We start from the raw sequence: 25,040 nt of genomic DNA, 5'->3' as shown, positions 1-25,040 counted from the left end.
CTAATCCTCTGGCGGTTTTCTGGGTTATTTAGGCAGGTGTAGATGGAATCTAAGTGATCAGCAGGACATGCGGTGAGCCCAGCGTCCTCCTAAGCCGCCATCTTGCAAAAACCACAATGGTTAAGTTCTAAAACTTCACCTTTGCCACCAGGCACGCTGTAGTTACAGTCATTTCTAGAATTAGGCAGCATCCTTCATAGTCTAGAAAAGTCACCTTTTAAACAATACCTGCAATGCCTACTTACTGTTTTTATGTGTCTTCTTGTAGTGACTAGTACTTACTTGATCAAGTTATTAGCTGCTGTGCTTGGCAATCTGTCACCAATCATATATGACAAGGCACACGTTTCCCTTGCTACACCTGTTATTTGAAATTAATTTTAAAACTAAGATCTTTCTCACTGGAAAACATTCAATAACTCTCCAAGCAATGCCCTGGTTTTGTCACTCTGTGCCTGGCAGAGAAAGAATAAAATACATGTGACCCCCACTACTGGGGAAACTACCTTCTCTTAAACAATGAGTACTTTAGGAGCATAGATAATGATTCATTTGTAATTGTTTCATTTCACACTTCTAGAGTTTAGTTATTCTAATGCTGTGAGTGTGCATGGTTTGAGTGTATGGATGTGTGTGTGTGTGTGTGTGTGCGCGTATGTGTGTGTAAAATCCCGGGTATTGGACTTATTTGATCAAATAAAATTAGTGAACTCCACTAATTCACTAATTGGTTCATGAAAACCAATTGAACAAAATTTTGATTTACCAAAACTTGACATAGGTTAGCTAATGTTATAAATTATTCTTCAAATTTGGTTACAACAATTTTGAAAATTCTTTTGAAGTTTCAATTTCCCAGGACCTCTTTTATTTGAGCAACAATATCATACTTGCTTAGTCAAAATTGTCTGTGTTGTTGAGTGAAATGATAATTACATGTTTATTTCAGCTTCTAAATGTCATAATCTCCAGACATACCAAACAGTGTTTTCATCATAATAGCCTAGTAAATTGGTAACTAAAGAAATAAGGGGGGGGGGGGGGGGGGAAAGGAGAGCAGAAATGTATTAGAAGAAAGAAACTTGCCCTGTGTATTATGCTAGAATTTCAAAATATATAAGAAATTCTCATTTTTGCAGTGTCTTATATTCTGAAATTAGCTACATTTGGGCTTGTTCTTGGAAAATGATTTCAACTATGCTATACTAATATTAATTATGCTAAGCTACATGGTAACTTTAAAAATATCACAGGTCGTTAAAAATATCCCATGTCACAGTAAATATGAAAATAGGTGTTGTGAATGTAATTTTGGTAAATAAATATTTGTCAATGATCATTTTCAAATGAAAAATAACTCACATTTAATCCTCACATATAATCCTGAGTAGATACTACTATACATCTATAGAAACAAGATAAGTGAGACAGAAGGTGTTAAGTAATTTACAGGAATGCATTATTCTAACAATGTGAATCTAAGCAATATATCTGTAGTGTTTTTACTATATTTGATTGATTTTTATTGAATTGACTTTCTGAGACTTTTTGTTTCCACACTAAGTTTACTGATGTTTTGCAAAAATGATTTCAGTGAACATAATGCCCACAATTATGTTATCATTCACATTTTTGGGGCCCTACAGGAAAAATAATACATTATCACATATTTGCTAACAGTGGAAAGTGGCATATAACTTTCAGCCTTTTAAACATTTTGCTTTATCTGTCATCTATCTATCTATCTATCTATCTATCATCATCTGTCCATCATCTGTCTACCTACCTATGTACCTACTGCCCTATCATTGTCATCTATCTGTTGTGTACTAAAGCTAAATAAAAATTGAGACAGAAATTGCCAATATCAGAGTGGAATGGGTGGTCCTCCAGAAATACCCAGTGAGGCAGGGAGGGGAATTAAAGTCATTGTAATTCATTCAAGTTCGATTAAGCTCTTGGTTATAGTCATAGATAATGCGAATCTATGAACAAATAGGCAATATTTGCTCTGTAGGCCAAGTTTTAATTTATTAATTGTCAATGAATAAATAATTTTACCGAGAACTTCAAATGTGTCCAACAGTTGGGGACAACTTCTTCTTCATTTTAAGTCAGAACATTCCTTTAATTAGGGTGTGGGGAATTGAATCCTTTTTGTTTAAGAGCTCACTTCAAGACCCCAGAGTCTTAGATCATGTGATGGCATTTGCAAATTAATAATGAAAAGACAAAGAGAAGGCAGAACAAACAAGTCCTTCCCCAGTCATATTTTTCAATTGTCACAACCCTCACACACTCAAATACTCCCCATAATATCCGGACACTAATGAATATGGGCGAAGTCTTACACTTTGTGACATTCCTGCACCAAAAAGCAGAGATGACCTATATCTTCTCAATTTGATCACATCTGTACCAGGATTCCCTGCTCTCCCCACTTTAAGTTCCAGTGTCTCTTTTGCCTTCTCTTTGTTAGCATCTGCCTGTCTCTTTACTTGCCTCTTTATGTTCAACCTATTTTAAGTCTGCTGCAAATGGGTTGTTATTTTTAATGGGATAAGTACATAGTTTTCTGGTTATTAATATTATGTTTTCATGGCATTCTGTCATATGGAAGTGTTCAGAACATTAACATGTAGGGTGTCAACTTCTATGCTTTGATTTCTGTGAGCTTATTTGGGACATTTATTTATTTTTGCCACTGTTTTCTCTTTTTTCTCTGGTTGGATCATTGCTCTTCATTTCCAATTTTCCCATGTAAATTTGCAAATCATTTTCCTTTCTATTTATAGATGCCTTCTCTTTTCCTGGACTCCTAAGGCATTACATGAATCTGAATTATTTGCTAACTCTTATGTCTTTAATTCCGAAAGAGGGAAATATTTCTCTGTTATCATTACATTTTATCTATCACTTATATTTTCATGCTTTTATGCTATGGCTCTTTTATATCTCAAAATCCTTTTATCTTCTGTAGCATGCATTCCACTTTTTCAAGCTTTTGGTTTATGCCTAGATTCACGGGCTGGAAGATGAACAGCAAACAACACTTTAGACATTTAACTGATGCCAGCACACTTCAATAAGTCACACCTGCAGTAACTCCCTCTCCTTCAGTGCAGGTACAAGTTGATACTTGTGTTAAAAAAAATAGTACTTTTACTTTTTGTAAATGTTTACTTACTTTGAGAGAGAGCGCGCATGTGCATGGGGGTGGGGGGGACAGGCAGAGGGAAAAGGAGAGAGAGAATCCTAAACAGTCTCCAGGCTCAGTGCAGAGCCGACACAGGGCTCAATCCCAGGACCCTGAGATCATGACCTGAGCCCAAATTAAGAGTCAGAGGCTTAAAGGACTGAGACACCCAGGAGCCCCGATATTGCTTTTAGCCAACAGAATATGACAAACCATATGGGATTGTCACTCTCCTCATTATTTAAATTATGCAAACTTCCTTTTCAGAGGTTTGAAGGGGCCAGCTCTCTTCCTGAGTTCCCTGGTGTGAGATCATTTGTGGGAGGGCCAGTAGGAAGGAAGCTGCAGGCAGCCTCTGAGAGTGAGGAAACCCCCTGCCGACAGCCCAAAGGAGGTGGGAACCTTGGTTTTACTGCTACAAGACACTCCTGCCAGCAGCCACTCGATGTGGGGAATGGACACTATGTTCTGTGGAGGAACATGGCCCAGCAGATGTCTTGACTGTTGCCTTGTCAGACTGAGCAGAGGACCCAGATAGGCTGTGGGCAAACTCCTGACCCACAGAAACTGTGGATAATACATGTCAGTTGAGGCCGCTAACTTTGTGATTCTAGAAATGTGGTATTTACTTACATGGCCAGGAGATATGAAGTGTGGCAGACCATGTGACATGGGTAAGGACCTCTTCTCTCTGATCAGATGGTTTTCTTCCAATTCCAAAAGGCTGAAAGACTCAGCCTGATTCTATCTTATTCTCAGCCTTTCCTGGTTTGAAATCCCTAGTATATGTGAGTAATTAAAAACTTCCATGGGAATGAGGTTGTTGTTATCCAAAAATGAGGATCATCAATCTCATTGCAGAATCTATCCCTTTCTGACCCTGTTATTGAGAATTTTCTCAGCCAATGAGGTGAAAACTGTGGACAATCCCCTTGTTGGGATGTAGATACATCTAGATGCCTGGGTCTCAGGAGCCACTTGGCTCATAGGAATCCAACATCATATTGCTGGCAGGAAAGGAGAATAGAACCAGAACTATGCTTCGTATTTCTAGAACTCTGTTCCCTTGTCCTGTCCCATCACCTTCACTCAGCATCCTTACATACCTTTCTTCTTTAACATAGGATATGTCTTGTATGGATATGGAGACTCATGTTTTAAAATGAACTTTAATAGTTTAATGTTATGAATTTTGGTTTATCCCCAAATGCATATAAGCAAAACAAAATAACCAACAACAAAACAAGTCTAATAAACATGGCCAATACATACCATTCTTAACAATTAACGATTAATGTTATTATATATATGTATACATATATATACATATATGTATATATGTGTGTGTGTGTGTGTGTGTGTGTGTATATATATATATATATATTCATGTTTATCACTACATTTTGCAAATTTAGTTACAATATGTTTTGGTGTTGGCCTGCTTTTGTTGATGGGAGTTTTCTGTGCCTCCTGGATCTGGATGTCTGCTTCCTTCCCTAGGTTAGGGAAGTTTTCAGCTATAATTTCCTCAAATAAACCTTCTGTCCCCCTTTCTCTCTTTTTCTTCTGGGACTCCTATAATACATATGTCATTATGTTTGATGGAGACATGAGTTCCTGAAGCCTATTCTCGTGTTGCATAATTCTTCTTTCTCTCTTTTGTTCAGCTTCATTTTTTTTTCCATTATTTTCTCCTCTAGATAACTCATTTGTTCCTGTGCTTTTTCCAGCCTGCTGTTCATTGCATCAAGCCTTTATAATCTCACTTATTGCATTCTTCATCTCATTGATTCTTTTTCAACTGCTTTATCTCTGTGGTAAGGGTCCACTGATGTCTTCTATTCTTTTCTCAAGTCCAGTGAGTATCCTTATTATTGTTGCTTTAAATTCTCCATCAGGCATGTTACTTATATCTGTTTTGCCTAGATCTCTGGCCATGGCCTGATCTTGTTCTTTCATTTGAGATAAATTCCTCCATCTTGGCATTTTGTCTAAGTCTTTGCTTCCTTCTCTGTGTTAGAAAAGCCACTTATGTCTCCTGATCCTGAAAGTAATGGTCTTATGAAGAAGAGGGCATGTAATTCCTAGGACCTGGTGCTTCAGGGGATGTCTGTGATGTATTGTGTTGCATTTGCTTTGCTGCAGTGTTTTGGCTGCTCTATCCTTAGGCAAGTTGTCCTCAGAGGCAAAATATAGTGATAAAGAAAAAATGTTAAAATCACCAAGACAAAATAAGTCCTTAACTTACAAGGGAAAACCCATAGGGACAAATGGAGATTTCTCAACAAAAACGTGGCAGACCAGAAGGGAGTGGCATATCTTCAAAGTGCCGAATGGGAAAAATCTGTAGACAAGAATACTCTATCCAGCAAGATATAATTCAGAATAGAAGGAAAGATAAATAGTTTACCAGACAAATAAAAAACAGAAGAATTAGTGACCACTACACCAGCCCTGCAAGAAACATTAAAGGGGACTCTTTGAGTGCAAAGGAGAGACTAAAAGTGACAAAGACAAGAAAGGATCAGAGGACAGCTCTAGAAACAATGACAAAACAAGTAATAAAATGGCAATAAATACATATATATCAATAATTACTTTGATGTAAATGGACTAAATGCTCAAATCAAAAGACATAGGGAGTCCATTCTGATGGATTAAAACAAATAATAAAAACAAAAAAACAAGACCCATCTATATGCTGCCTACAAAAGACTCATTTTAGACCTAAAGATACATACAGATTGACAGCAAGGGGGTGAAGAAACACTTACCACACAAATGGATGTCCAAAGAAAGTCAGAGTAGCAATATGTATATCGGACAAACTGGACTTTGCGTTATTGTATTGTTTTATCCTGCTTTGCTATCAGAGTAGAACTGGCCTCATGGAATGATTTTGAATGTGTTTCCTCTATTCCTTTATTTGTAAGATTTTGATGAAGATTGTCATTAATTTTTTGTTTTAATTGTTTGGTAGAATTCACCAATGTGGTGAATTCAACCATGTGGTCATGGGCTTTTCTGTGTTGTGAGACTTTGATTCCTAAGTTAAAGTTAAGTTTCCTTCTTGTCACCTAGACACCTGAGAACATTTATTTTTTTATTTTCTTTAGTAATAATTAAAAATTAATATTTCTTGGTCTTAGTTAAGCAAACATTCAGAAATGTTATTATTAGGACAAGGGGAGCATAAAGAGTAAAGATTCATTTTATTCCTTTTGGACTAAATCAAACTTAACTAATTTTGTAGTAACCAATTTTAAATTTATATTTTAGAAGATAGTCCAAATGATAAATGAAACAGTAAAGCACCTAATCTGTGTTTCTGCCAACAAGACATTAAAAGGGACATCATTTGTAAACATAGAAGAATCTAGCTGGTGCTCCCTTGATATAATTATGGAAATGTTATGTATAGATAAATAATAAATAGGTAAATATATAAGACTTCTAGTCAGAGACTATACCCTGTGTGATTACAATAATTTTCTCTTCATTGCAACTTGTTCATTATGCTTAGTGAAATGTGTTTTATATTTAGAAATATGGTATATTTTTCTTCTAAAGTAGGTTTCATATATTATTTTAAATGTTTCTTAATTTAATAGAACTGATTCAAACTGATTGATTTCTTTTTTTATATGTGATGATCAGGGGATTCCCTCTCCATTTTAATAATACTGCCTACCTGTTCAAAAATAAAACGCCAGATGCAATTTAGGACATGAAATTTTAAAAATGCAATTGAAAATCAGAAAGTGATATTCCCATGAAAGGCTCCAGCAGTAACATAACAGCTGAAGCCAGCAGCAATTTTGGCTCTAGTTAGGCTCTGGATGTATCACCCCATAAGCAAAATTATTTTGTGAAAATCTCTACTCTAAGGGCCCGAAGATAGGGGCGCCTGGGTGGCGCAGTCGGTTAAGCGTCCGACTTCAGCCAGGTCACGATCTTGCGGTCCGGGAGTTCGAGCCCCGCGTCGGGCTCTGGGCTGATGGCTCAGAGCCTGGAGCCTGTTTCCGATTCTGTGTCTCCCTCTCTCTCTGCCCCTCCCCCATTCATGCTCTGTCTCTCTCTGTCCCAAAAATAAATAAACGTTGAAAAAAAAAATTTAAGAGCCCGAAGATAAGGCTGGGCAAAAATATTTTTCAAAGTACAGCTGTTACTACACCAAGATGACCTTTGTGAAATTAGTTTGACTAGTTTACTCTATGGAAGTCTCAATGATCTATTTCTTTAGAACGTACAAAAATCTTCAATCGCTTTCTTCAAATCTTGTAATGGAAAATGCCAGAGTGTATTGGATAAATATTAATTTCTCAAGTTATATGAGAGTACTGGCTGCCTGGCTTCTTAAAAAATTGCTAAAGTCCATCTTAAAATATAATCACTTTTTAACCTGTTTAGAATTGCCTGGGTGGCTCAGTTGGTTAGACGTCTGACTTTTTAGCTCAGGTCATGATCTCAATGTTCATGAGCTCAAGCCCCAGGTCAGTCTCAGAGTGGACAGCTCAGAACCTGGAGCCTACTTTGGATTCTGTGTCTCCTTCTCTCTCTGCCCCTCCTCCACTCATGCTCTGTCTCTATCAAAAATAAATAAGCATTAAAAAAAATTTTAACCTCTTTAGAATAATATGTCACTTTGAACTATAGTTGTTACACTCCATAAATGATACTATAGCAATATTTGGCAAGGTTTCCTAATTAGATTTCTATAAAAATAATTTTCAGTGTGTAGCATGAGATATCTGTTCAGAAGTCCATACATCAAATTATTAAAGTTTGCACGTTTGGCTTGTTTAGAGAGCATTTCTCAGGAAGTGAAGCAGAACATGGAAGCCTTTCCCTAGTTAGGTCCTAGAAGACCCCTGGGCATCCTCCCGTAGACTTGTTTGCTGAAACTTACACTGAACTGGTATTGAGTAGACTCAGAAGAGAAAGTTTTCCAAAGTATATCATCTGTTTTGCAGGATCGCTTATATCTTGTCTTTTGTTCATCTTCCTCCTCTGTAAATGAGGACACTTCTCCAGAAAGCCAGAAAACAAGAGAATTATATTTTCCCAAAGATATTACCCATAAGGAAGTGAATATACCCAACACGAAAATTTGAGCAGAAGTACAATTCTTCAGAGGTATGATGCTGGTTTCTTTTTGGCTATTTATATAATGAGAAGATTTTGTTCTACACTACAAAATAGACTGCAACCACGTATGGTTTTCATATGGTGTTTTCTAACTCTGGGCCAAAGATACTTGCCCCCACCAATGATGTGGAGTTTGACTATGTGGCTTCCTTTGGTGGATGGAATGTCATTGCATAAGATGTGAACCTAGGCTTCAAATGGACTCACCTGGTTTGACTTGCCTCTTACCTTCAAGTGAGTCTTCCAAAGAATAAAATCCCCAAGGAGTTTGGCATTCTGTGGTAAGAAGGCATAATAAAGGTTCCCCGAAGACATCTACATCCGAAACCCCAGAAAATGTAGATTTGTTATATAACAAAAGGAAGTTTGCTGATGTGATAAAGTTAAGCATCTTTTAAAAATTTTTTTAAAACATTTATTTATTTTTGAGAGAGAGGCAGAGCGCAAGCTAGGGAGGGGCAGAGGGAGAGGGAGACCCAGAATCTGAAGCAGGCTCCAGACTCTGACCTGTCAGCACAGAGACCAACATGGGGCTCAAACTCAAAAGCTGTGAGATCATGACCTGAGATGACGTCGGAAGCTTAACTTAATGAGCCATCCAGGCGCTCCAAGTTAAGCATCTTGAGATGGGAAGATAATCTGGAATTATCTGGATGGAGTAAATCTACTCACAATGGTCTTCATAAGGAGAAAGCAGAATAGAGAGACAAGAGAGAGAATGAAGATGTGATGATAGTTGTAGAGGTTGGAGAGATACAGGGAAGCAATCCCTAGCCAAGGAACGTGAGTGAACTTTAAAAATCAGAACAAGCTAGAGAACGTTCTCCCTAGAGATTGTTTGTGGAAGGGTCACAGCCCTGTCAACACCTGGAGGTTTGGGCTGCTGACCCCTAAGACTCTAAAGGAAACTAATATAGAGTCGTAGACTCTGGGTCTAAAGTTCTTTTCTTGTCTAGCAAGAAAGGGGATGCAGGATTAAAATGCGAGTGATGGCTAATGTCCAAGAAAAGACAAGAATCCCAAATAAGGGTCCTTGACCCATTTTTATTAGGACCAGAAGGCTTACAAACATGGTGATGGACATGCGCAAAGAGACAATGAAATTGTGAACATTGACCCATGGATGTGAGGGAAAGGGGGTCACAAAGATATTGGCGGTTAGGGATTTGGGTTAATACAAAACAAAATCCTGACCCTGGGCAGCTGGGCTGAAGGTCCTTTACGGGATACATGAGGCACCACCTCTGTTTATCTTAGCTAGCCTAGGGGATGAGACAGGTAGGGCATGTGACCTCAGGGTTAACAAAACACCTCTCTTTTGTTAATCATCTCTTCTCTGGGCTGCTTTACCTGCAGCACAGAGCAACAGTCTGTAGCCCTATTTACCTGTTTACATAACTTGGTCCTTCCTTCCTGTGGAAGTAGCTTTCTGGTATAGTACTAAATTGGGGGGACGTTTTTGCCTTGAATGCCTAATCTTGCTTACCTCATATACCTTTGTATTGGGGACCTTTGCCCTCCTCTCTGTTCTGGCGACTCTGCCCCTCCTTCTCTATTCTGGGGGCACTGGCCCCTCCCTACTTTATTCTAGGGGTCTTATCTTGTTTACCTAAGACTAGGTGAGAGCATCCTATGGCTTTGTAATTCTTTGTGACTTGTTAACCCATTGGTATAAACCCAGGGAATTTCTAAGCTTATTCCCCACAACACCGTATCCATGAACATATATGTCACAAACCTGAACCCGACCAACAACCTGCATCCCACCAGCCAGCTTCTAGACTGAAGCAGAGCCATCCTAGATGTGCCGTAGGAGGTGGTAGAACAGAAATCTTGTCTCTTTCTCTCTTTGTTTCTCTCTCTCTCTTTCCCTGCAAGATAAGCACATTTTTTTTAATTTTTCTGTTTTGACTAAAATAGAATTATAGACAGATGGATACATAGAGTCTGTTTTGAACTTACTGTTATTACTAAATAACATATTGTGTACATAGTTTCATGTTTGCTTATACAGATGTATTTTTGCATATTAAGTACTTGTTCAACTAGTAGCCAGAAGAGGAAGAAAATTCAACGTAACCATCCTTACTGTATAATAAAAGAATATGAACTGTTGGCGTAAGTGGTAAACGTTATGGTGAGGAAAGATGCACCAGAAATTGTTTGGAATTTGTTAAATACACATGAATGTTAATTTATGCTGAATTATCAACCATGCATCTGGCCTGAATGGCAGGAATTAAAATTTAGATGATGAATCACACTGAGTTGAGAATTATATGCAGCATTAAAAAATGTATTTAATTAATCAAGCTGAATTTTCTTGGGTACTTATAGAAAGAAAGAGATGAGTCTTTCAATATTGGGAACAAAGATTCCTTTTGTGTGCCATGTTACCATATTATATGTTTAGTTAAAATATTTGAAAAATTTTAGATTTTGAATATTTTTTTTGAAAATCAACTGAGACTGCATATCACATATATTTAGTTAATTAAAGAGAACGTACATAATTTGGGGCAAAAGAGATAATTATTTATTATCAGTTGAAGCTTGTAATCTTTAATCTTTTAAATCCTCAGAGTTAGGAATTTGTGCCCAAATCACAGGGAAAACAAAAAGAGATTAGCAAGCATTTAAAATTCAGAGCGATACCCAATCTTTTGTTAATCAGCTAATATTCTGATTGTGAGGTGAATAGAAAAATAGCTGAATACTTTGTTAATATTATGTCACTAAAAAGCATAAAATAGGGCTCTGATTTAGCAGCTTAGCAATAACTTAATTAGCTTCCCGAGGAAGACAAATGTGTCTGTGTCAATTTGCCTATCTTCTATAATCTGTCTAAACATTGTTAGAGGGATGCCTGGCTGACTCAGTCGGCTGAACATCTGACTCTTGATTTTGGCTCAGGTCATGAGCTCATGCATGGTTCCTGGGATTGAAGCCCACGTGGGCCTCTGTGCTCACAGTGTGGAGGCTGCTTGGGATTCTCTCTCTCCCTCTCTCTGCCCCTCCCCTCATTACACTCTCTCACAAAATAAATAAGTAAACATTAAAAAAATAAAAATAAAATTCTTAGAGAAATTAAAGCTGTGATTGATGCACGGGACCTAAGAATGGAAGTAGGAGATGAATGGTTAGTCATGCAAATTGTGGTGACGTAGACTCTCCATACACATGTGTCTTCACTGTGTGTTCCTAACTGCTAGTGGAGGGCTAAGTTCATCCCCGGGACCAGCCCTGTTTGCATATCAGTGATGTAATTTTCTCCCTTCTCAGCAGGGGTTTGTCAAAGTTGTTCTGTCCGTAGCTCCAGGTCACTCATAGGACTTCCCTCCAACTACATTACCAGATGTCCAGAAGCCACTAGTTAGGTCAGGAAATAGCTGAGGTCTGGCACTCACCCTGAATAGTGTGTAAATACCACATGGTATCTTGTGCCAAAAACTGTCTGAGCTGTTGCAAAAGATGTGTAAGATCCTGGCAGATGTTAATGAGATAAGAGGATTAACCTGCACTGGATCTGGGTCCAAGTACTGGGAGATTATCCTGCAGGTGGAAACTATGCCACAGGTGGATTAATACTCCACGTACTCTGACTGCAAAAGCACTGGGGCTTGCCGATGGCTCCATCCCCTTATTCTGTCTTCTTTGAGAACGGACTCCGTCTTAGACCCCTGGGGCTACTATAACAAAATACCACAGACTGGATAACTTGTAAGGAACAGAAATGTATTTCTGGATATTATTTAGTTCTGGATGTTGGCAAGTTCAAGATCATGGAGCTATCATGGTCAGGTTCTCGTGAAGTTTCTCTTGGAGGTTGCCGACTGCCAGCTTCTTACTGTGTTGTCACATAGGGGAAGCAGCTAGCAAGCTCTCTAGAGTCTCTTTTGTAAGGTCACTAATCCCATTCTTGAGGGCTCTGCCCTCATGACTTCCCAAAGAAGTCCTAATGTTATCATCTTGGGAGTTAGAATTTCAACATAAATTTTGAGAGACCGTAAACATTCATACCATAGCAGAGTCTCCCCCATTTTGGTAAAGTTTCCCAGAAAGAGTTCCCATGTTTGGGAATCACCGTCTATTAAATTTCACTCCTTCTTCAATTCTCTCAGTCCACTCTCCAGTTCCTTACCACATCTACTCCATCCCTTTGTATCTACCCCTCATTTGCCAAAATTATTTTCTTCCTGTTCTTTTCTGATGGAACTTGATGGATTGTTATAGTCAATGTTCTAATTACTGGTGATTTTTAAACAAATGGCTTTTTTTTTTCCTAGAGAGGAGAAAGGGCTTAAACTATAAATATGCCCGGAAGGTGTAGGCACAATATGGACTTGCCATTCTTCCTAACGAAATAAAGAACAAACAAGAAATGTCAGTTAATCATTAATTTTCTGTCACATTTAATTTTAACTGAATGACATAGAGGGATATTTGCTAGCAACTTCCTGAGTTGCTATCATTTGATATTCATAAAATGACATTTGGTGGATAGAGATTAGCACTTTAACAGTTCAATTTTGAGTAGGAAGGCCATCAACCAAGCAAAAATTCCTAGCATATGGTCATGCTCAGAAAGTTGTAATTTGTTCGGTTTGAATGTAATTTGTTTGGTTTGTGATTTCTTATCTTGATTATGTATATAATCACCATGCTTTTGTTTTCTTTTACTATAGATTATTGATATCCTTATTATTACAAGTGTTTACATAATACCGAATGTATTATCCTATATCAGTGGCACGCCAGGATATAGTCTTATTAATGGATGCAATTACAATAGCATATTACTTACTATCAATGTTCCGTAGTAAAATATTTTGGTAATATTTAGAAATATTAGAAATTATTTTAAATAGGCTATCTTTGTATTATATATTTTAAGTTAATATTCATTGAAAACACTTAATGTTTAATTTAAATTATTATGTATTTGAATATTTTTAATGAAATTGCTAACTCTGAATTTACATAATTTTCTGGAAGTACCTCTACTAAAACTTATTTATTCTGCTTGTCTCCAGTTCTTTGTTTTTGCTTAATCCTTTTACTCTGGAAAGCAGAGATTTTTCCCCATGGAATTTTTTACTCTCCAAAAATGTCAGAAAAATTGACAGCTCTCCAATGAAGATGAAATTAGAATAGCAGCCCACAAAAGGAAAAACCCAACCATACACGCATATAATTGTTAATTAGAACCCCAAACCTGTGAGACAATGACTTGTTTGCAAGGCAATTATGTCATTGCCTTGTATGTATCAGATGTTACTGTTCAGGCATCATCAAAGGGCAGATCAGAGGGTCCAAACTCCTCCCTGAATTGTGTAACTTTAATCAAAGCACGCCCCCAATAGTTACTCTGCATTGTTCCTGAAATAGCCACAAACAGCTGAAAATGGCCAAGACTGGAAATTCAACAAAAAAGAGATCTCAGTGAACTTGCTAGGTTTTGTTGTTGTTGTTTTTGTTTCGTTTTAACCTATTGAGTCTATTGTTGCTAATGAGTTCTAATGGAGGTACCAACAAACCGCAAACTGAATCAATGAAATTGGCTCCGATATATCTGGAAGAAATGTAATTATGTGTGATTGTTTATAATGGTAATAATAACTCCAATAAGTAATAATAAAATAATCTTAATATTTTAGGCACTTGTATTTGTGTGTTACTGGGTTCTTTCTTCCTGCTGCATTTTGATTACCAGGGTATATACAACAGGTATTTCAATTATACACAGTTGAGTCAACCACTAAACTATTATTAGGGTGACTTTCTCCTCATCAATATGGTGCACTGACTTATATTGAATAAAAAAAGAAAGGACGTGTATAACTATAAAAGAAAACATGTAAGGGGTGCCTGGGTGGCTCAGTCAGTTAAGGGTCCGACTTCAGCTCAGGTCATGATCTCGCAGTCTGTGAGTTCAAGACCCACGACGGGCTCTGTGCTGACCGCTCAGAGCCTGGAGCCTGCTTCAGATTCTGTGTCTCCCTGTCTCTGCCCCTCCCCTGCTCATGCTCTGTCTCTCTGTGTCTCAAAAACAAATAAAAACATTAAAAAGAATTTAAGAAAAAAAAACATATACATACATTTTTCTTTCAGAATTTTTAAGCATCTAAGAGCACGTTTCACGGAATGCAGGCCATGCATTCAGAAACATTTTATGACCACAATTATTGATACATAGTAGAAAATTAGCCAAGTGATAATGACGTATTAGCTCTCTATTTTACAAATTCAGAATGATTGCTAAAGGATTTTGCTATTCGATAGTCCAATTTCCTTTAGCAGGTAGATAGATAGCTAATGATTATAGAAGGGCTCAAGTACATTAGCTTACTTAAGAGATTACCTGGTTTAGAGGGAATTACCTGCCTTAACCCTCTTAATTTCTGGATGGCAAAGAAATAATGCTATATAGGAAGTATAAGTTAACAAGGAAATTACATTTTAAAACTCTAACTTTTAATACACAGGCTTTTTTTTTAAATCAAAAGCATGACGTATTTTATGAAAGTAGAAGAATGTTTATATGGCTTACATATTTTTCCAGTATAATACAAGTACTTGTAAATGACAAATTAAATCTCATGACCTAGTTTACATGCTTGTGACACACTGATTTTTATATTTTCTCCTGGCAAGACACCGTGTCTTAGAGACGTTGTGATCATCTCAGCTAAATGGCAAGAATGAAAACAATCAATGGTCAAATGCAAAGCACAATTATGTTATTTCATTTTTCATAAAATGCTTCAAAGGATGCTTCCCAAACAACCTATACTATCTCTGTCATAAAATGTACCACAAAGACAGGTACCTATTCTCTTACCCTCAGAACTTTAGCAGACTGAGGTCCATTGTAAAACCCTGATTTTAAGCATCCGTTAAGTTCTACCTGATCTGCCTTCATTGGTTATTGAATATGCTCAGTTTCACTGTGAATTGAAATAGTAACAGAAGACAAAAAAAAAAAAAAAAAGAATGTACTTAAGTGTGTTTCCCAGACACAAGAGTTCTGGCTCTGTATTGTCAGGATTTTCACTTAATAAAGGGGGACTAAGCGATGAGAGCTCCAATGGCTTCTCAGTGCACAGTCCTTTACCCTGAGCTCCTGTCCTGCTCTCTCCACCATTCTCTGAACCACTGATATCTGGACTTCGGGCTCCCTCCACCTTTGATAATAGAAATGATTATATAAAACACTGTGAAATAGTTATGCTTATGTTCAACTGTAACACATTATAATTAAAGACCAAAATATTTATGGGATTAAGATTATAAAGGCAATAAAATTAATGATTCAATTGTCCTGAGTCACTTTGAGAAAGAAAAGACTATGAAGAATCATTAGCTTAGCTGTCCCATTTTTCTCTTTAGGTCAAAGAGGGTCAGAGAAAAAGATGGGCCTGTGGAGGTAGAACTTGTAAGGAATGCTTCATTTGAGGTGTTTGGAAGTATATTTAGCGTTAAGGCAGGCTGTCTTCAGATTTTGCTTAAGGAGTTTCCAGTTTATTGACTTGATCCCACTTCATTCACCTTGTGGAGTGAATAGAAATAGAGAATTACGATACAAATTTTTATTGACAGGTCCTCATTGGTATGAGCTAGGATGCTTATGTCTTTCATTCCATTATCTCCTGCAGTTTCTTTTCCATATTATTAGATTTAAACTTCTCAAAATTGCTTTGTCCTCAGTGCTAGTTAACGAAATTTCCGTATTTGGCCTCGATATTTCACATCCTAGCTAAAAACTCGTGAAAAGAATCTGCAGAAGAGAAAGAGAAAAATATCCCCCTTTCCCCTGCAGAAAATTTGGTACTAACTGCATCCTAATATGAGTTCTGATAAACTCATGAAGTGAGAACACTCACCAAGTCAGGTCAGAATCAGGGGAAGAACGTCTAAAATTCTTGCTATTGTTAAATTGCCCCAGAGAAGTTATTTGTACGAAGATGTCTTTTAAGGGACTTGAACTTCAGTGAATGATACTATGGATTGTGATCTATAATTCCCAAACATTTGTACCTTAGTGTTTTATTTAATAACTTGTTGCTTTTCTAATAATGATTAAATGAATATATTGGTTTTTAAAAGTTTAAATGAACCAATAGTTTTTGTGTAATGACCAAAGAAGGGCTTTGCAATGCCCTTCTTTTCTGGGTGTCTAGGGGTATGAATAAATCCCAAACTTCTCTTAAATTCCTGATTCATACACACAGTAGAGACTTTTGGCCTCGAAAATATTAATAATGAGTTTTTTGGGTATTGACATGGATAAACTTGTTGAGTTTCCCAATACCACTGATTAAATTCTTCAAATAGTATCAAATTTATTTTTCCTTGGTCCACTGTAATATATGCATAGTAATTATATAGATAATGCAACATACATGATATGTGTGTGTACTCGGATACATATTTAACTTCAGAATTTTGAATTGCCATCTACTCAATGCACATCTGTCAATATCAAATATCAATACCCAGTTGTTTATATTAATCTTCCCCATTGTTGATTAATATATACAAATGGTTCTTACTAGTGGTAATTCCCCCCCACACACACCAATTAGACATTTATCAATGTCTGGAGACATTTTTTGCTTGTTAGATTTGGAAGGGGAGGCTGTTAACTGGCATCTAGTGAGTAGAAGTTGGGGATGATGCTAATCATCCTATAATGCACAGGATAGCCCCCACAACCAAGGATTATATGGCCCCAAATTTCAACAATACTGAGGTTGAGAAACCCTCTTATAATTGGTAAATGAATAATAAATAATAATTATTTTAAGATATAAGAAATTAAGGACCCAATATTTTAATTTATTGAACCCAAATCTAACAAACTATGATTACAGTGCTGGTAGTCCTGAAGTCCCAATTGTTATATGCTACCAATAGATAAAACTACTTACTTTTAGGAAAGCAAGGTGCCAACGTTTTGGAATTTGGAACTGTATCATTTAGGCTCATGTCAAAAATTCACTTACTATACGTATGACCCTGGATGAATTACTAAATATCACATGCTGTCTTGGTCAGTTTGGGCTGTTATAACAAAACCACCATAGATTGGGTGGCTTAAATGGTGGAAATTTATTTATCACTCCAGAGGATGGAAAGGCCAAGGTCAAGCTGATCCAATTCATGGTGAGGATTCTCTTCTTGGCTTCAGATGGATGCCTTCTCATTGTGTTCTCACATGGCAGACAGATCATCTTTCTTGCATCTGTTCTATAAGACCACCACTCCCATTCTTGAGGGCACCACCCTTATGAACTAATCACTTACTGAAGACCCCACATCTAAATACAATTACTTTGGGAGTGAGGACTTCCACATAGGAATTTGGGGAACTCAAGGAAATTTGGGAATTCAAGCCATAGCACAAGCCTTAGTTTACTCACCTATGAAACACTCATAATAGTACCTACATTTTAGAATTACTGTAGTATCAAATTACTTAAAATTTATAAAGTCTGTACAGTAGTAGCTGTCACACATTATATGTTATATAAGTATTATTGTTGTAATACTTGAATACTGAATAATATAAATAAGTGTTTTCTGAGAATGTGAGAGTTTTACATAGAGATTGTTTTCAGGAAAAGAAAGCATTTTACTAATTCAAAAAAGCATTTCTTTTCATTTGAGAGCGTTTCATATTAATAGTATTTTGTTTTTGATGACATTTTCACCTTCTTGCCTAACGTTTTAAACATTCTTAGAAGTGAAAATAATTTAAATTTGTTATATCACAAGCAAGGAGATCTCCCAAACCATTGTACCAAATGAGTATTTTCAGTCTATCAAAGAAGGGTCAAAAATATGTTTATATTATATATATTCAATAACCAATTATACCCTGTAGAATGGTGCTAGCTTTCGACTTTAATTTTAGTTGTGTTTTGAGATAAATCATGAAGAAAATAGGTGAAGTATTCTGTAAGTATAAGGACATTTACTAATGTAAAATATGAATATTTAAAGTTTAAAGGATAGAAATGTTTCTATGTTTATGCTTTTTAATCTTATTAGTCATTAGGCACACACAGTTAATATACAGTTTCTATATATAAATGTACCTATGAGATTTGAATATTATATAATGAAAGTTAAACTATGACAACTAAGGCTTATATTGGATTTTTTATGCTCCTTCCTTAGACATTGTAACTAATGCTTCTATGCTCTATGCTTTTGTGATGGTGCAAGCCTATTCTCATGGTTTTGAGTTCCATGTATACTGTGAAAAACCCCAAAATGCTCTCTGTACTCCAGAATTCTACTTCATCTGCACTCCAGTCACTGGATGGTTTCTTAACTAAATTTACATCTAGGTTTGCCAAGATCATCCTTAAATCCACTCTTGAAAATCTAAATACAAAAATAAAGCAAAACATTTAATAGAAATGAACACCTGCATTGCTTGCCCCGCATAACTCTGCATGAACGGCGACTTGGGTCTATTACTTCTGAACCTTGATTTGCAACCGTCTTTGGTAACTGAAGTTCAACACTGATCACCATAAAGTCATGTAAAGTGAGACATCCCGTTACTTGTAGTGAATGTTTCCCCATCATCTACTCTCACAATACAAGATTGTGGGTCTCATTTTCCAGCTGAGGAAATTTTTAGTGAGGCTTTTTTGTTTTCATTTTTGTTTTTGTTTTTATTTTATTTTGAGAGAAAGAGCATGAACAGAGAAGGGGCAGAGGGAGGGTAGAAAGAGTGAATCCCCAAGCAGGCTCCAGGCTATCAGAGCAGAGCTCAATGGGCTTGACCCCACCAACTTTGAGATCATGACCTGAGTGGAAACCAAGAGCCAGATGCTTAACCAAATGAGCCAACCAGGCACCCCTCATGAGCTTTAAAAAAAAAAATTAATGTTTTTATTTAATTTTGAGAGACAGAGAGACCGAGTGGGAGTGGGGGAGGGGGAGGGAGAGAGGGAGACAGAATGGGAAGCAGGCTCCAGGCTCTGAGCTGTCAGCACAGAGCCTGATGCAGGACTCGAACTCGTGAACACGAGTTCATGGCCCGAGCTGAAGTCAGACACTCAACCAACTGAGCCACCCAGATGCCTTGCCCTTAGTGAGTTTTGATAGAGATTTTCTCCTTATCCTTCCAAATAAAATTTAAATATATTTATACTTAAATTTTCCCTACAATAATGTGTAAGCTCAACTTTAATAATAACTAAATTATGTTTTAATTTTGTATTCATTTTGTTAGATTTTCAATGTTTACATTTTAAAATGTCTTAAAATCCCGAGTGAAATTGTTTTGCCAGATGGAAAAAACTTCTTGTTTTACTAAAACTTTTCATTTTGAAAACTTGTTTTAATGAATTTTGTCAAAGTTCACTCCTCAGATAACCTCTAATTGTGGATGTGTTAAGTTGAAAAGAGTAAGAGTTATACATTAAACGCTTCAATTTGCATAATACTCTATTAAATTAAAAACCAGCATTCATGGGGTGCCTGGGTGGCTCAGTTGGTTAAGTGCCTGACTCTTGGTTTCCACTCAGGTCATGATGTCACAGTTTCATGAGTTAGAGTCATGCATTGGGCTCTGCCCTGGCAGCATGGAGCCTGCTTGGGACACTGTCTCTCTCTCTCTCCTTCTCTCTGTCTCTGTCTTTCTGCCCTTCCCTGACTCAAGCTGTCTCTGTTGCTCTCAAGAAATGAGTAAATAAACTTAAAAAAAAATTACTCATTCAATGAATAGAATTTCCTCTCCATGTTTTTCTCCCAGAAAATGTTAATCCCAGTCTAATCAATGAGATAAACCCAAATTGAGGGACATTTTAAAAATATCAGTTCAATATCCTTCAAAATTGTCAAGACCATCAAGCAAAAGGAAAGTCTAGAGAAAGTTACAGAGCAGAGGAGACTGAGGAGACTTGATACCTAAATGTAAAGTGTTATTCTGGATGGGATCCTGGAACACAAAAAGGACTTAGGCGGGATGGAATGAAATCCAAATACACTGTGGAGTTCAGCTACTGAGAACATGCCATTTTCTTCTTTAGTTCTGACAAATGCACCATGTTGATGTAAGAAGTTAACAGGGGGTGGTGCACATAGGAACTCTCTGTACTCTGTTTACATCTTCTCTGTGAGTCTAAAAATATTTTAAAATAGAGTTTATTTACATAAAATATATCAGTCAGAGAAAGGTCAACAGATTATACAAATGAAATCATAATCAAAACTTGCCATTTCAGATAATTGATTTCTTTATATCTTGGATCATTTGGTAGGACAGAAATTTAGAGCATGGTGACATTTACGAGAAAGGCCAAAAAATGATAATTTTTTTCTAAGTGGAATTGAGAGAGGGCCATAGGGAAACACAGAATTTACAATTACATTTAGAACTTGGGAAAGTACAGGTGTATCTGTAAGAGGCTAAAGAGCTTTCCATCTTTTCTTTTGGAGATGTTACAAATTAATTGAAACTAATGGACAGAAGACAACATGAATATCTATTCTAAATTGTACTTTCAAGTAATTTCCTTTGTCCAGATTCCTAGAAAAATGTATATCGCTCCAACTAGATTTTAATTAGATGACTAAATCATGTTTTAGAGGTTTCTGAAAGATGAAATCATCTTGAACTATTTCCTAAATCCCACCTATACTCTGTATCCATTCATGTTGAGGAATCAGTCATACAGTCACATGGGATCAATGAGCCTATCACCATTTAAAGAAACAAACAATGAGGGGCGCCTGGGTGGCGCAGTCGGTTGAGCGTCCGACTTCAGCCAGGTCACGATCTCGCGGCCCGCGAGTTCGAGCCCCGCGTCGGGCTCTGGGCTGATGGCTCAGAGCCTGGAGCCTGTTTCCGATTCTGTGTCTCCCTCTCTCTCTGCCCCTCCCCTGTTCATGCTCTGTCTCTCTCTGTCCCAAAAATAAAAATAAAACGTTGAAAAAAAAATTAAAAAAAAAAAAAAAAAGAAACAAACAATGTGACATACGACTAAAGTAAACTAGTCATGTTTTAAAGGATATCGTGACACAGATGCACATACATGTTCTAACTTCACCTAAAAAATAAGGATGCTATTTGGAGCACTCTGATACAACGGTGTAGTTACATTTGCAAAAGGTATTCCACACCCAGGAGAAATCACCACCTGAACTTTAACAGATGGATGACGAACAGTAGCAATTCTAATATTTGGAAAAGGCAACAAATACATGAGGATAACAGGGTTTGGATTCAATCTGTCTTCGGTGCACAGCCTTGGCAAACACTCTTGAAGACGCATTCCAGGCAAGATGGAGAGGACCGGAAAGGTCTTTGACTGGTGGACCACATTTATTTTTGTCCAACCTGTTAGTTCCTGAGAAAGTAGAAATACTCTGACATTTCTTTCCTCCCACCAATGTGTAAAAACCAACCTTAGTGTTCCACAGAGATGCCATCAGTCCCCTGCAGGGATCACTCAGGCCTCTCAGGGCAGAATTTGGCATTAATTTAGACCCTGGTTCAAAATGCGTCCTCCCCTGTGTACCGGGAAGACATTAGAGCAAGTAAATGATGTCTCACTCAGTTGGAAGTCCCTCCTAAACGTTACGGATTAAGCCTAACGGGGAAGAGAAAACATAACAGGGATAAATGGCTCTCTTCAAAGGGCTACGAGAACCCAGCGCAGTGCCAGGAGCCCAGAGAGGAACCTCCCTTGACCTGGGCGTTGGATTACCTGATGGTGTCGCTACAGTCTTTAATGTGGGAGAATAAGCCAAGGGGTTGATGGATCCAGGACTGTCATTGGAATGACAAGAATGACTCTGTACAGCATCTCTGGGAGAGGTGAGATGCAGGAAGCGGTTACGGCATTTCAAAAGCGATGAAAGACGCCCTAGGATTTGTAACGGCTTCACTCCGCTTCAGTTTCCAGAAGAGTCAACCCAGAGAAGTGAGCATACGTCAGTGGTACTTTTATTCTTGACCTGTGCTAAATTCAGTTATCTGCCCTTTTGAAAACCACCGGGAAAGGTCAAGTGGTCCGCTGCGAGGAACGGCATGAAAACGTGCGCGGCACCCTGCGTGCACCTGGCGTTGAGCGTGGCCGAGCCGAGAAATTCACCTGCTTTTTTCTCCCGGTGCTGATTGGGACAAGTTTCCGTTCCAACATTTTCACACCATGCTTGTATTCAAGTTTTGAAAGCCACTCTGAAACAGATGGCTATCAAAAACCTGAAAAAGAGAAAATCACTTGGAAATTTAAATTCAGTAAAGGCTCTCAAGGCTATAATCCTCGTAGTAGTGAAATATCTAATATGATGCTAGGGGGGAAAAAAAGGAGTGTGAATTTAGAAAATCATTCAGTCTGGGGGCACCTGTGGCTCAGTTGGTTAAGCGTCTGACTTCAGCTCAGGTCATGATCTCAAGGTCAGTGAGCTGGAGCCTCTCATCCGGCTCTGTGCTGGCAGTTCAGAGCCTGGACCCTTCTTCAGAGTCTGTGTCTCCCTCCCTCTCTCTCTCTCTGCTCCTCCCCGGCTGGAGCTCTGTCTCTCTCAAATGAATAAATGTTAAAAAAAATTTTTTTAAAGGAAAATCATTCCATTTAGTCAATAAATGTAACTATCTGAAGCCATTATTCTAAGTAAAAGGAAAAAGAGAAAATAAAAGAAAAAATCAAGGAGTAAAAATTAAAGGTAAACCAGCATGTCTCTTCTGGATTCACTGCTGCAAACCATCATATTTTAATAGGTTCAAGCCTTGTCACCATGGGATTATCAATTTAATAAAAATAGTAATTTACACTGAGCAAATCAAAGTACTTAACTGATTATCAAACTTTTGAGCATTATAATTATGAGAGTGCTGTTCAACTTTATCTGGTAACTTAGTTTTACATTTCAGTACCATTGATCATTTAACACTGATATCTTTAATATCCTGGATTAGGGAATCTTTTTTTTTTTTTAAAGGTTTTTTTTCAACGTTTATTTATTTTTGGGACAGAGAGAGACAGAGCATGAATGGGGAAGGGGCAGCGAGAGAGGGAGACACAGAATCAGAAGCAGGCTCCAGGCTCCGAGCCATCAGCCCAGAGCCCGACGTGGGGCTCGAACTCACGGACCGCGAGATCGTGACCTGGCTGAAGTCGGACGCTTAACCGACTGCGCCACCCAGGATTAGGGAATCTTGAAAACACAAGGACCCGTATCTGGAATAGCAAACATCTTTCTGTCAAAACAAATAACTGCTACATATTTCATATTTTATATTTAATTAAAAATTCCCTCTAGGTAGGTTTTCTGGAAATAAGATGGGTAGGACACTTCTGTCTACATTCTGTTTGTAAACATGACAATTACAAGGCCGATGGATCACAATATTTCACACAGTATAATTTAGATGAAATACTTAAAAATCATATTGCACTGTTAGAAAGAAAATCAGCTCAGAGAATAAGCTTTCTACAATTTATAGAATGAACTTACAATTGCTGATTTTATTAGCAGCAGCAAAAATGTTCTGTTGCATTATAAGTTAATAGAACATGGCATGGGAAGGAATACAAAGTTCTTCTACCTGATTGAAGTTGGTACTTTACCAGATCACTAGGTAGCATCATAAGTCCTGATCCTTTCGATGCCATTTTTTTCCTTTTGGAAGCTATATTACGCTCTTGATATATTTAGTTTGAAGAACTCTCCACACTCCCAACCATTCCACCCCCACCCCCAAATTATGTTAAGTGTGGGTGAGACAGAACTGTTCTATAATCTGCCAGCTCAAACTATTTTTAAACTTTTTGGTTGCTTGGAATTTTATCCAGTGTATTGGATATCTTCCCTAAAGCTTATTTTTTTCATAAGTATGGCCATCATTTTTTTATTGTGAAATGTGAGCCAAATACCAAAATGCTCATAAAACTTTTAAAACTGGAGGTGAGTGGTTTGTTATAAAGTGAAAACTGATGGGACCACCAACCAAAGAAAGAATAAAAAATTGTCAGAAGCTTTCTTAACCTTACTGCTTTGGCTGTCTTCTTTCTCTGATTTTTTTTAAACAATTATTGGAGAGAGAGAGGAAGAGCATGCATGAGTAGGGAAGAGGGGCAGAGGGAGAGAGACAGAATCTTAAGCAGGCTCCCTGTTTAGTGTGGAGCCCAATGCTGGGTTCAATCCCAGAACCCTTGGGACCATGACCATACCCTGGGATCATGACTTGAGGTGAAATCAAGAGTCAGACACTCAACCAGCTGAGCCATCCAGATGTCCCTCTTTTCTCTGAATTTTAAGATAATCATTCACTGTATCATTTTCCATTTGTTTGTATTACAACCTATGTATGTATTCCTTAACATCCCTAAACCTTAGGGTATGGTTTGTTTACTTAAGAAATCTATGATTAGTAAACCAGAAAACAGGTGATACTCTGTTATTAATATATCTGAAAGTATGACTTATTTTGTCATAAAATAGAAGAAATTTTCACATTCCAGACAATTATCAGAAATGGTTGAATTCCTGCTATTGCATAATTATTTATCTGTTTTAATGGAATAATTAACCAATCTATGTAAAGAGGCAGACAAGACTAATGATATGTAAATCGGCAAGAAAGAAACACTATCAATTGTAATTATTTGTCATTAATGACTTAGGTATAAGAAACCCAAAAGAAAGACTGGATAAAGTTAGAAAAATAGTA

This window comes from Prionailurus bengalensis, chromosome A1 (assembly GCF_016509475.1).
Source record: "Prionailurus bengalensis isolate Pbe53 chromosome A1, Fcat_Pben_1.1_paternal_pri, whole genome shotgun sequence".
NCBI classification, from domain to species: Eukaryota; Metazoa; Chordata; class Mammalia; order Carnivora; family Felidae; genus Prionailurus; species Prionailurus bengalensis.
The sequence above is the reverse complement of the archived record's forward strand: the minus strand, read 5'-3'. Positions refer to the sequence as shown.